Raw genomic sequence first — 13,810 nt, 5'->3', positions numbered from 1 at the left:
CCTCCACTTGCCCAGAAATACTTTCTCATGAACTATAGCCGCAGAAGGCTAACATATAGCCCTCAGCCTGGAAAAAAATTCCCCACTCCTGATACAAAGTGAGATCTATAGCTCCCTACAGACTTTGAAGGGGGAATGAGGCCAGCAAAACTGCATATTGCAAGGTATGTAGGGGAAGCATGCGGCCCTTCGACTCTCATCAGCCCCAACCAACATAGTTGATGGTCAGAGATGGTGGAAGTTGTAGCCCAGCAACATCTAGAGGAACACAGGTTAGACACCTCTGCTTTACAGTAGGCATGAAGAACCTCCTATGGGCTAAGTTAGGACAGGCAGAGGTCATAATTTGCCTGCTAAGCTCTTTTCCATGGGCCAGGCCCACAACTGGAGTCAAGTATGGAGATGAAGCTGCAAAAGGACCATTAGGAGCCTTAAAGTGTGTTCCTGGTTGTTGCTTGGCAAGTCCCTCTGGGAATAGCTGAGCTAGGGACTTCCCACTCAGGAACTCCCTGGTGCACCCCGTCATGGCCAAATGCAGGGTTTGCTGTCAATGCCAATTAACTATTCAGCACTGACATCAAGCCCCACTGGGATCAGCAGCATTAGGGACTTCCTGATCAGGAGGAGCTCCCAAGTGCAGTTTATCCCTGCATCAAGCCCTGCTGTCAGCTGGGATTTTCCTAAAAGTCCAAGCAGGACCGATCAGGCTGCATTCACAGTATGGTTTATTGATCCAAGGTTCTTGGATTACTGCTATGTAAGGACATGGCATTAACACTGATCTTTTTAGAAGGGTGAGTTAAAAGGCCATCTACTCCAGCTCTCTAATGCAAGGCACAACTTTCCATTCAGCATGCCTCTAGCAGAGAACATGGGCACCATCATGGAAAGGTGCTTATAGAAAGTTGATTCATGGAAGCAAGCCAAGCCCAAGGAAGATAATTATCCTACCCCCTGCCCTGAGTTAATATCAACCTGCTGTGAAGAAAGTGCCTTCCTGTTTCCAAATACAGTACAGTATTCAGTAAGAAGCTGCACTGGAGCCAAACTTCACAAGGGGAAATGCCATTAGCATCATCCTATGTGCACGACTGGGAAGAACCAGAGATCTGTTCAAGAAATATGAAAGCGACATTTCGTACAAAGATTACCATAATAAAGGACAAAAGTGGTAAGGACCTAACAGAAGCAGAAGACATCAAGAAGAGGTGGCAAGAATACACAGAGGAATTATACCAGAAAGATATGGATGGCTCGTACACCCCAGGTAGTGTGGTTGCTGACCTTGAGCCAGACACCCTGGAGAGTGAAGTCAAATGGGCCTTAGAAAGCATTGCAAATAACAAGGCCAGTGGAAGTGATGGTATTCCAGCTGAACTACTTAAAATTTTAAAAGATGATGCTGTTAAGGTGCTACACTCAATATGCCAGCAAGTTTGGAAAACTCAGCAGTGGCCAGAGGATTGGAGAAGATCAGTCTACATCACAATCCCAAAGAAGGGCAGTGCCAAAGAATGCTCCAACTACCGCACAATTGCACTCATTTCACATGCTAGCAAGGTTATGCTTAAAATTCTACAAGGAAGGCTCAAGCAGTATATGGCCCGAGAACTCCCAGAAGTGCAAGCTGGATTTAGAAGAGGCAGAGGAACCAGAGACCAAATTGCAAACATGCGCTGGATTATGGAGAAAGCTAGAGAGTTCCAGAAAGACATCTACTTTTGCTTCATTGACTATGCAAAAGCCTTTGACTGTGTCGACCACAGCAAACTATGGCAAGTTCTTAAAGAAATGGGAGTGCCTGATCACCTCATCTGTCTCCTGAGAAATCTCTATGTGGGACAAGAAGCTACAGTTAGAACTGGATATGGAACAACTGATTGGTTCAAAATTGGGAAAGGAGTACGGCAAGGCTGTATATTGTCTCCCTGCTTATTTAACTTATATGCAGAATTCATCATGCGAAAGGCTGGGCTGGATGAATCCCTAGCCGGAATGAAGATTGCCGGAAAAAATATCAACAACCTCAGATATGCAGATGACACAACATTGATGGCAGAAAGTGAGGAGGAATTAAAGAACCTTTTAATGAGGGTGAAAGAAGAGAGCACAAAATATGGTCTGAAGCTCAACATCAAAAAAACGAAGATCATGGCCACTGGGCCCATCACCTCCTGGCAAATAGAAGGGGAAGAAATGGAGGCAGTGAGAGATTTTACTTTCTTGGGCTCCATGATCACTGCAGATGGTGACAGCAGTCACGAAATTAAAAGACGCCTGCTCCTTGGGAGAAAGGCGATGGCAAACCTAGACAGCATCTTAAAAAGCAGAGACATCACCTTGCCAACAAAGGTCCGAATAGTTAAAGCCATGGTTTTCCCAGGAGTGATGTATGGAAGTGAGAGCTGGACCATAAAGAAGGCTGATCGCCGAAGAATTGATGCTTTTGAATTATGGTGCTGGAGGAGACTCTTGAGAGTCCCATGGACTGCAAGAAGATCAAACACATCCATTCTTAAGGAAATTAGCCCTGAGTGCTCACTGGAAGGACAGATCATGAAGCTGAGGCTCCAATACTTTGGCCACCTCATGAGAAGAGAAGACTCCCTGGAAAAGACCCTGATGTTGGGAAAGATGGAGGGCACAAGGAGAAGGGGACGACAGAGGACGAAATGGTTGGGCAGTGTTCTCGAAGCTACAAACATGAGTCTGACCAAACTGCAGGAGACAGTGGAAGACAGAAGTGCCTGGCTTGCTCTGGTCCATGGGGTCACGAAGAGTCGGACACGACTAAACGACTAAACAACAAAACAACATGTGCACGACTCACCATCCTGTCCCAAGCAGAGGGTGGGTGGAGCAGGCAGGGAGAGGGAAAAGCCAAGAGGTTGAGTGGCAGGAATCCGTCCTCATCTCAGTATCAGCTGAGATCTCAGTGGGTGCAGAACCAATACCAAGTCCTTCAGAAAATGTTTTGAATCAAGTGAGCTTCTTCTTTCTAGCAGTTCCAGGGAGACCGTGCCAGAATTTCATGACTCTTAATAGTTAAAAACCTTCCCACTTCTAACCTAAGGTTATGAAGGTCCAGTTTGTATCCCTTAGTTATGGAACCAACAGCTGCCTTACACCTCAATGTATCTTTTATATATTTGTAGGAAACTATTCTTTCTCAGCCGTCTCTTTGAAAATAAAAAGACCAAACACTGGCTGAGCACACACTATACTTTTGAAGCATATTTGAAGAATACCCCCTCCCCCAGCAAAGAATTCTGGGCACCCAAACACATGGCTTGTACTAGGGGTACCCATATTCTTTATTCCCAGTAGAAATGGCTCGCATATAAGATCTGGATTTGTTATACAATTTGTGTAGCTGCACCACACTGACAGCTCATAGCCATATTGCAATCAACCAATAGCCTAAAATCTCTTTCCTGTTCAGTTGCTTCCAAATGATGAGCCCCTGACAGAGAACAAACATGCTTATTGTTTGTCCTAAAATGCCTGATGACCTTATGCTTTGGTACTATAGCATTTCATTCCATTTCAATTGCTCCAGCTCATGAGGTCATTCAATTCAACCCACATAATTTCCTGATTCTTCTCTGCATTAACAATACCTCATAGCTAGTTGTTATTGTCCAAGTTTCATCAGCACTCTTCTTCATCTCCTTTGCTAGGTCACCAATCAAAATGTTTAATTAAACTGGCTATAAGAGTGATCCAAGAGGGACTCTCTGTGGGTTATATTACACTAGGAAGTTAGCTCCGAATACCTCAGTTGAATGGATCCCCAAAACTATTTCAAATGTGACCTTTGGGCCTACTTTTCATAATGTGGCTGGAAATCACTCAGAGATCACTGAACTGCCTCTGTGTGTTGGTTTCACATATTCACACAAGCTTGTTTATACAAAGGTCAGTTCCCAACATGCAGGATTCGTCTTGACAGCAGAAGTGGGGAACGTTTTTCAGCTTTTGGGGTGCATTCGTTTGTGGGCAAATTTCCAGGGCCACATTGTGGTTGGGGCCCGAGACAAAAGTGGACAGAGTGGGTGTGACAATAGTGTGCATTTGACCCCCACAAAAGTCGTAGGCTTCTGCACACCTCTCTCTCCAGGCAAGCAAGAGGTATTTTTACAAGGACACTTTCCATTCACACAGAAGCACTTGAGGAGGGGACAGGGTGAGGGGTGTGGCTTAGAGAGGGGTGTGTAGTCTTAGGAGAGCCTAAGGGCCAGATTAAGATACATTTGGCCCCTGGGCCTCAGGTTACCCATCCCTGATCTACAGTCTACACCATTATCACTCATTATTCCAAGAGCTTGTAGTGGCCTAGAGACAAACTATGTAGCATAGAATCAAAGAATCATAGAGTTGGAAGAGACCACAAGGGTCATCGAGTCCAACCCCCTGCCAAGCAGGAAACACCATCAGAGCACTCCTGACATATGGTTGTCAATAGAAAGGTAGTAGTCTAGTAGGTAGTAGTCTTTATGGTTAAAAGTTTCAAGCAACAGGATAGCAAGGGAGTCATAGCATGAGAAGTGCTTTTTACTGCCCCTTTTAGTCTCAATTCAATTCACCATTTAAAAAACTATGGATTTCCATTATGAAAACTACTGTTCGTCAGAGGCTAACTCTGGTTTTTTTCCTATTTTGTACTCAGGAATTACAATGGTCTCTCATCAAATCTGAAACGCACATGTATGTAAAATTAAGTGCATGCCCTTTAGAATTCTGAAAAGTGATTAGTGGGAAATATTGAGTCTCCCCTTCCAAGTATTTTAAAGATACCAGTGGCAAATTTTGTACTGCATCTCTACCCTCCACACTTGAAGTTTTCTTTCTAGGTTTCCATACCAAAATACTTAAAATTTTTATTTATTACATTTACATCCCACCTTTTTTCTAAGCAGCCCAGTGTGATGTAAAATAGTCCTCCCCTCTCCATTTTTATCCTTACAACAAACCTGAGGAGTAAATTAGGCTGCAAAGCAGTGATTGTCTGAAGGTCACCCAGTGAGCTACATGGCTGAGTGGGGATTTGAACCCATGGCTCCCATATTCTAGTCTGACACTCTAACCACAACACATACTGGCGACTTAGAGAGGAAGAGCACAGTTTGTATCACATAAAATGGTCACTGTGATCCATCTTTTCTTGCCCAGAATCACTAAATACATGCAAATGATCCAAACACATACCAGAAATTTTAGTTTGCACAATTAAAGTGGGTTGAAGTGCTCTGTCAACCTATCACAGCAAATCCACTTTAAAAAAAACAACGGACTTTTTGTGGTAAGGAAAGCAAAATGCAGTGAAAAGCACATCGTCTTATAACCTTTCCACCATCGGATCAGAATGTTCAGTAAAGGCTGGACATCATCTAACCACCATGTAAGTTCTGTGCAAATCATAAGTGCTCAATAAACAGGTCATCTGGAGGAACACAATGATTCAGGATCATCGTCATCTGTCAACCTACTATATCCTACAGCATGGCTTGCAGTTTCTCACTTTGTCCAGGCGATGGCAGAACAAGACACTTATATCCAACTTACTTACTGCTTGACTCTTCCCACCACCACCATTGTATTTCTTATATGAAGTGCTGCTGTATGAAACGTCCAATGGACACTTCAAACACGGTTATTTCCATCACAGGTATCACATTTATGCAAGAAATCCTCATGTGATATTTGGGGTGTCTGCCCATAGCCTGCATGCATTAGGAAGCAGAAACCAATCAGTTTCCCGGTGTGTACCTGTGGTGGAGCAAACACATTTTGTTCATCACAGATGAGTGTTCACGTGGTCTATGTGTGGATTTTAACAGGAGTGAGCTCCCCATAGGAAGTGAGTGGGGTGGGGGTGGGGGTGGGGGTGGAGATACATAAAAGGCCTTTGAAGCAGAAAAAGACCAACCCAGATGTGATTGTGCACCTCCTTACTAGGGAGTAAAACCAATTCTTCCCAACTGGAACTTGAATATGAACCACCTGCTGTACCAAGGCACTATAAAGGTGTAAGTCTTTATTGATGGGGCAAATCTGTAACTAGGTTCACACATCAAGGTGGGCGGTGGATGGCGAGTGCTGATTGGTTGAGAAGGTTAATGCTTTATTGGTCTGTAACATGTTTTGCTGACTGAGGATATTTCCCACGGACGTCAGCTACATTCTCTTACACTGGGCTGTCCTTCAGAGTGCCTTGTGTTTTGTCCTTGGTTCATTTTTTTAGCTGGCTCATTATTTTGCCATTGTGTTAACTGTACTTACTGACATACATCTTTAACAAAGCACAATAAAATGTAATGCTTGTTCTTTAAAGTATCAGACTATAAATCTTGTTATCTCTGCAGATCAGAAGAAGGGTAGTTCTGGCTTATTTAGCATCAGCCAGCCCCTGGTTCTATTCTGTGCCTCCTTCTACACCCATCAGTTATTCTAGCGCAAGGAAGATGAACCTGCAGCCCATATGCTGTTGGGCTAAAACTTAAATCATTCCTGATCATTGGCTGTGCTGGCCAGCTGGGGTTGATGCAAATATGACTCTAACAACATCTGGCGGGCCATAGGCTCTTCATCCCCATTCTAGATGGAAGAGCCTGAATGTGTGGGGCTATAGCATCAACCACAAGGAGGAACGAGGACTATCAACACCTCCATATTTCCTTAAACTAGTGCACCTTGGTGTTGCATTTTAACTGTTGGATATTCTCTCTGTGTGTGAGAGAATCATTTGTTTCAGAAACAGAGAAGAAGTTTCAAGAAGCAGCAGAAGGCTGGATTGTTTTTTCTTGTTAAGATTGTTAAGTTAATCTGTTAGAATCTTGAGTAGGGTTTGTAAGTACTCGTATTGTAGTAGCCTGGAAGGAGCTGAAACATGTTTTTGTTATTTGTAGTTATTGTCTTTAATGGTCATCCTCAAGACCAGAAGAGCTTGGTCTCGTGCGCATGTGCGAAGCACTATTTAGCATTTCTGTGCATGCGCGAGCAGTAAAACCCGGAAGTAACCCTTTCCGGTACTTCTGGGTCACCGCAGGATGCAAACTGAAAAAAACATATAATGAAGCAAACATAACATGAAGTATGACTGTACAAGGATATTTTCAGTTCTTTGGACATGCACAGTGTGACAGGAAGTACTGATAACACTTCTTTGTAACTTGTTGTGAGTCTCTTGCTTGCACCTTGCAGTGAGAGAAGCAGAGAGAGCATCTTGGACTCTTGTTGGACTCTAAGCATGCCTTGACCATACCAGTGGTGAATGTCTGTACAGTACGGTATATATTTGCTATTAATCTGCTTTTATGCCTGTAAAGTAAACCTCTACACTTGACTGAATCTTTATGGCATCCATGAGTGCTTATTGCCTACTGTGTGTACCTTCAACCCCAAAGACGATTCCAAGGAAGGAGCTGCGTTGAGATGTAACTCTGCTGATACTGGCATACACGTGCAGCAAAAGTGATGCTGGACCCAATCCTTCTAAAACACCCATCAGAGGTTAATGGATTGATTCAACAGGCTGAGACCCTACATGCCCACAGACTGTCTCGGCAGATTGGTGCATGCTCAGGTTATCTCCTGCTTGGACTACTGCAATGCTCTCTGCATGTGGCTACCTTTGAAGGTGACTTGGAAACTACAACTAATCCAGAATACAGCAGTTAGACTGGTGATGGGGAGTGGCTGCCAGGACCATATAACACCAGTCCTGAAAGACCTACATTGGCTCCCAGTATGTTTCCAAGCACAATTCAAAGTGTCGGTGCTGACCTTTAAAGCCCTAAATGGCCTCAGCCCAGTGTCCTGAAGAAGCATCTCCATCCCCATTGTTCAGCCCGGACACTGAGGTCCAGCTTCAAAGGCCTTCTGTCAGTTCCCTCAATGCGAGAAATGAGATTACAGGGAACCAGGCAGAAGGCCTTCTCAGTAGTGGTGCCTGCCCTGTGGAAAGCCCTCCCATCGGATGTCAAGGAAATAAACAACTATCTGACTTTTAGAAGACATCTGAAGGCAACCCTGTATCAGGAAATTTTTATATCTAATGTTTTACAATATTTTATGTGCTGTAAGCCGCCCAGAGTGGCTGGGGTATTATTATTATTATTATTATTATTATTTTCAGAAGCACTTGGATATTTTATTGGACTTACCCTCTTCTTAAAAAGGCTTTACAGCTGTTGTAGGCGAATTGTTAAAAAAGGGGGCTGGCCCATTAGACTCCAATGTCTTCTCTACGATCATACAGCAGCATGTCAAAAGCCTTTTCAGCTAAACACTGTTGCACCATGCATGGTCTCCAGTCCCTGACAAGAAGAAATGCAGTTGCCTCCTCTGCTCTCTGTTCCTTCATATGATAATTTGAATGGGAATCAAATCTGTTTGTTGCCAAACTTATTTCCTGGCACCCTGGAGGCACCTGCTTGTTATACCTAGCAGGGTGGAGCTCATTGTGTGGGTGCCCCAAACTGAACCTAACTAGAACTAGCCTGTCCTGCAATTTTCATTGCACCCTGAAATTACGTAAGACACAGTGGATAATAGTTTAGGGCTTGGTGTAGTCCACAAAGGTGTCCAGCCACACACTATGTGGTTATATAATAATGATAACATGAAGATATAGGACAAAAATCACTGACGTATTAGTCTGAGAAAGGGATGCATCAAAGGAAGCACCAGGGACAGGATTAAGTGCAGGGAGTAAAACATATATTGATCCCTTCTGTCAACAGAGCTCAATGAACAGTATAGGATCCTTTTTTCAACTCAGCTCCACTGTCCAAGTTAAAACAGCAAACAGAGCTGAACAGATAAAGGCCTGGAACCATACATCATTATAAGACTAAGATACTTCCCTCCCAAGGCGGAAGGAACACAGCCTGTAGCAATTTTATCTCGTAACGGTCAAACTAAACCCATCCTGATGATTTAAACTGTTTCAGCTCAGGAAGCTCTGATCCAAGGATGTGACTTATTACAAATATGGAGACTGTAAATATGGGTCCAGCAACGTTTGCAAATGGTTGGCATGACTCTAAATTTAAGGCTTAAAGCCACAGAATGCTCAGAATGAAGTAGCAGAAATTTTGAACAGGGGGAGAACTAGGTTGCATACACAAACATTTTATTCTAGAATCAATAGTCCACATTTTTTCCCTACATAGTCCGCATTTTTGACCCTGAAAAGTGCTCCTTGAGAAAATGGTTTCATTATGAAAATAAAAGTTTACTGTCCTCACAGTGCATACATTTGAAAACAGACATAGGTTGCCCGAGCAATGAGAGCTGTATACATATCACAATCACCACTTCCTTCTTCCTTCGTCCAGGTCATAGAATTGTAGAGTTGGAAGGTCCTGAGGGTCATGTAGTCCAGCCTTCTGCAATGCAGGAATCTTTTGCCCAACCTGGAACTTGAACCCACAACCATGAGAATAAGAGTCTCATGCTCTACCAACTGAGCTATCCCAGCATCGTCTGCAGGGAGGAAAAGGTGTGAATAACCTGATCAAGCGGAAGGTTTTCAACTGTGAATCAAGTAATCACACCAACCCTTGTGGGTGGAAGGATCTAGAATCAATATAGATTGAAAGCAGCATGTTGAGGAGGAACATTAACAATTCCAGATTAAGAAAAGCCTACGTTTTTGAGCTACAAATGGGTTATTGTATAAAGCAGTCTTACATGCTTTCCAAAATTTTCTGCATCCCCTTCTTTTAGAGCAGAGGTAGGGAACCAGCAGTCCTCCAGTTTTTTGTTGTACTCCAACTTCCATCAGCCCCAGCATAACCAACAGTTAAGGATGTTGGGATGTCCAGCAACATCTGAAGGGCCACAGATTCCCCGCTCTTGCATTAGCAGAAGATAGCCTATGCAGAAAGAAACTTTGAATACAGAAATATAAAGCCTATCTCCTATATCAGGCTTGGCCAAGGGCCTGAACCATCCCAGAAAGCAATTTTGGCAGCCCTCATAAAACTCGCCAAATTATAACTAAGATGTGATTTTTTTAAAAAAACAACTTTAAAATCCCTTCAGTTTGGCTCTGAAGAAAAAGCACTGCTTTCAAATGATGTGACTTTGAGACTGAAAGAGCGAGAATCCAAACACAAATATTACATCTCTGCTGGGCTTTTGCATGTAAAGGCCCATGCTTGTCCAAGCACATGTTGCTGTCTTGTGGAAGCTCAAACTGAGATTTGATGCCAACTTTATTGCGGGGGCTGAACATATGTGGGGATGTCAGGTTGTGTGGAAAAATATACACCTGCTCCCTGGACCACTTTCTAGAAAACACAGTAGCCCCTGCCCCCTGGCTGAGAGCTTGGGCACCTCTATCCTACGCTGAGTCTGGGTGGTAGCATAGGCATGTTTGTCAGATACAGCAAGGATGGTGCAAAGACTCCTTCATGTTTGCCTTGCTCTGCTCATTCACAATAATCTGGATAGACAAGCAGAGCACCCCAGATCCACGATAAACAGCCACCGGCAACCTTGAATCTCCTTGTCAGAGCTGCCGTGCATTGCCATGGGCAAGTTCCCAGTTCCCAGTTGCCCTTACCGAACCAGGAAGCCTGGGACATCTAGAAAAGCCAGTTCTTGCGCTGCCACAAAACCCTGCTGTGCCGACGCCGTTGCTATGTTTGGCGGTGACTAAGTGAGACCCACTTCTTGTTTCAAGCACTGACGTGTGCTGTGCAAATCTGGAAGTGGTTACATTAGGCCACAGCATTCCAGGGTTCCTACTTGGGCCAATGAGCTGTGTGTGTGCCTCAATCTATTATTATATGAAGAATTGCCTGCCTAGCAATACAACGATGAGCACAGCACTGGAAAGTACAGTAGCTCATTCAGGCTCAAAAGAGATTCTGACCTGGTGGAGCTTTGTAGTTTCAGCCTCTTCTGAAACAGAGAAAGAGCCCCCAAATTTGTCCTATCTGGATCAGATCTATCTTCTTATTTTTTCTGTGTATTTTCATCTAGACATGGAGTTCAGCCCAGCAGTTATTTAGGAAGAGATTGTGGAACAACAGACTGAGGATGTGGGAGCTCTACTTATTGGAAAAGGATGCACATTTCTCTGACACATATCACCATATGGGCTCAGAGCTGGCATTAGGCAATCCCAGGCATCACTATTTGTCTCTTCCCAATTTATTTATTTCTCAACATAGGGCAGCAGCATTCAATGAAATAGTTGAGCTAGCACAACAGGATTCTCCCCTCTGGCTGTGTGTGCCATGCACCATCCCCAAATCTGTTTCAGATGGTGGAGGAATTCCCAGAAAACATTTAAAGGGCACACAGTGGGGAGGAAGGGGAAACTCTTTCATCGCTCTAGGATTTCTACCTGGCTTTTGTCCACTTAAAATTAACCCACTAAATATTAAAGAAAGATATCAAAAAAGCATGCAAAGCTCAATATATAAAAATAACAGTATAAAACTATTAGTACCCGCAGCATTATAATATTATAGCGCAAGTCAGAAGGATGGAATATGGGGTTCAGCTTCAGCAACCCAAGTCAGAGGTTGGAGAAATCTGGGGAAATAAATAAGCTTTTATTTCTACCTTCTGGTACTTAGGAACACCATGGCTCTCTGTGGCTATCTCTCTGTGTGTGTGTACATGGATATGATGCATTTAGGAAAACATTATCACCCTTCAGTCCTAAAAAAGGCCCCCAACTTATTTCACAGCACTTAAAATCTCATTATAATTAAAACTGGAGAACATTAAAAAGCCACAATTAAACTAGATAAAAGGATCCACAGTTGGCAAGAGTCAAATGTGCTAAAAGACTGGAGGAATAATAAGGTCTTAACAGTCTGGAAGCGTGTTTGTTTTGTTTTGTGTTTTGTTTTGTTTGGCTATTCACCTCAGTCACCACCACTGTGGGTGGACCTGTATGGGCTGCTTGCCTAAGATCCCTAGCCTGAGACCAAAGAGGCCCAGGTTCAAATCCCCACTCAGCCACAGAGCTCACTGACTAACCTGGGGCCAAATACTGTCTCACTAACCTTTGGTCTGTGAGCCTAATCAGACCCCACACAGGTTCCATTTCAGCCCACAAGGCCGTTTCCTACAAACCACACCCACCTGCTCCACAACTGACACCATATGTGACATCAGATATGTAATAAAAAATATGGGAGCTTTCCCCCCTCCTATATCTTCCCCCACCCCCAGAGCATCACTGAAAGGGAGACATACAGGTTCCTTCACCCACTTCTGTTTTACCCTCATGCAAGCATTATTGGGTCTGAAGTGTGTTTTTGCCAATGTTGCTATGATACTCGGGGCACATAATTTTCACGACACTTTCAGTTTCTTTCCAACATATATGTGTTGCATTTCTCTAAAGAATCTAGGATTTGTTTTATGACTGACAGGCTTCAGTTAGCTTACCCTTATGCAAACGTGCTCCTGTTAGTTTTTAAGATCTTCCACAATTCAGAGTGTGGATGCGGAATGAAACGAATGGGAAGCCTCTGCCCGCTGTCTCTTTCACTGTGGCCTTGGAAATGACAGCATATATATTGTTTGTTTAAAAGATAAGTGTGCTGAAGTGACTTGCCTGAAGCTATTGAGTGAGTCAGTGGCAGAGTCTGGAAAATGCAGTGGCCGATTGACTGAAGCAGATTCAGTGGGGCTTGTGTGATGAATTGATTATGCCATTGGTCTACATCAATCATGTAGTCAAGTAATACATATGGGTCAAAGGGTACAAGCTGAACTATATCCTTAGTTCACAAGTCTGTGTGTTCGTTAATTCAGAGATGGAGGGTTGTAGCTCAATGTATGCTGTGCAGGAAAAAGATCCCAGTTGTCTCAAGGTAGGGCTGGGAAAATATATGTCTGAAACTCTGAAGAGCCACTGCCAGTCAGAGACTACAATATTGAGCTAGGTGGACCAATTATCTGATTTGGTATAAGGCAGTTTCCTAGGTTCTCATCTACCTCAGCATAGGGAGAAAGGGGGAAACATGGGGTTCTTCACTGTTCTTACTCCAGCCAAGTGTTTTGTTTGCTCATGTGCTCAGAGACGCCATTCCTGCACCGCTGGTGCCGAAGCTCCCTGGAAAAATACAACAAGTGCATGAGATCACCAGACTGCTGCAATCGGGAGGGGTTTGTTTTTGCCATCCCATGTGAAAAGAAATATAGATCTGGAGCTGTGCTGCGGGAAGGGGCTTCAATAATAGCCCAAACTCCCTATGGGACTCTCCTGGAGACTGGCTCAAATGATGAGAAGGGGGGCAATGTGCCAGATCTCCGTTCAGTTATGAGTGGAATGTCTGTAGCTCCTTTCAGGAACACTGTGTTCCTTCCTGTGATACTAACGTCACCATCTCCAAGCAAGAAGGCCAAGCAGGAAAGCTCAAGCCGCCCTTCAGGTTCCCACCCTCCTTTACCCTTGATCTGAGTGGGTCGTGTTTTTTTGACCTGATATAAACAATCCCTCCTTTCATAAGCAGGAGGTGAGGGAAATGAATGGAACAATGGTAGCTGGTTGGCCAGTGTAGGCCGATTATTGACTAAAGAGATTTAGTTTCCTAACCTTGCAGCATTATATAATGGTTCCCACAGATGGAAACACTGAGATCCTTACGTATGCAACCTACTGACCCTTCTGAGTCTACTGTGGTGGTGTACCCCTGGGGTAAACACCCTTCAGCTGAGTGGCAGTCATGCTTTCCTACAGATGCTTCCAGTCAGGGTCCATCTGCAAGATGCAACAAAGCATCCTATGGTACCTTAAAGACTAATACATTGATTATCACATAAACCCCCCAGA

This window comes from Podarcis tiliguerta (genome assembly GCF_965153285.1).
Source record: "Podarcis tiliguerta genome assembly, chromosome: 2".
Classification (NCBI taxonomy): Eukaryota; Metazoa; Chordata; class Lepidosauria; order Squamata; family Lacertidae; genus Podarcis; species Podarcis tiliguerta.
The sequence above is the reverse complement of the archived record's forward strand: the minus strand, read 5'-3'. Positions refer to the sequence as shown.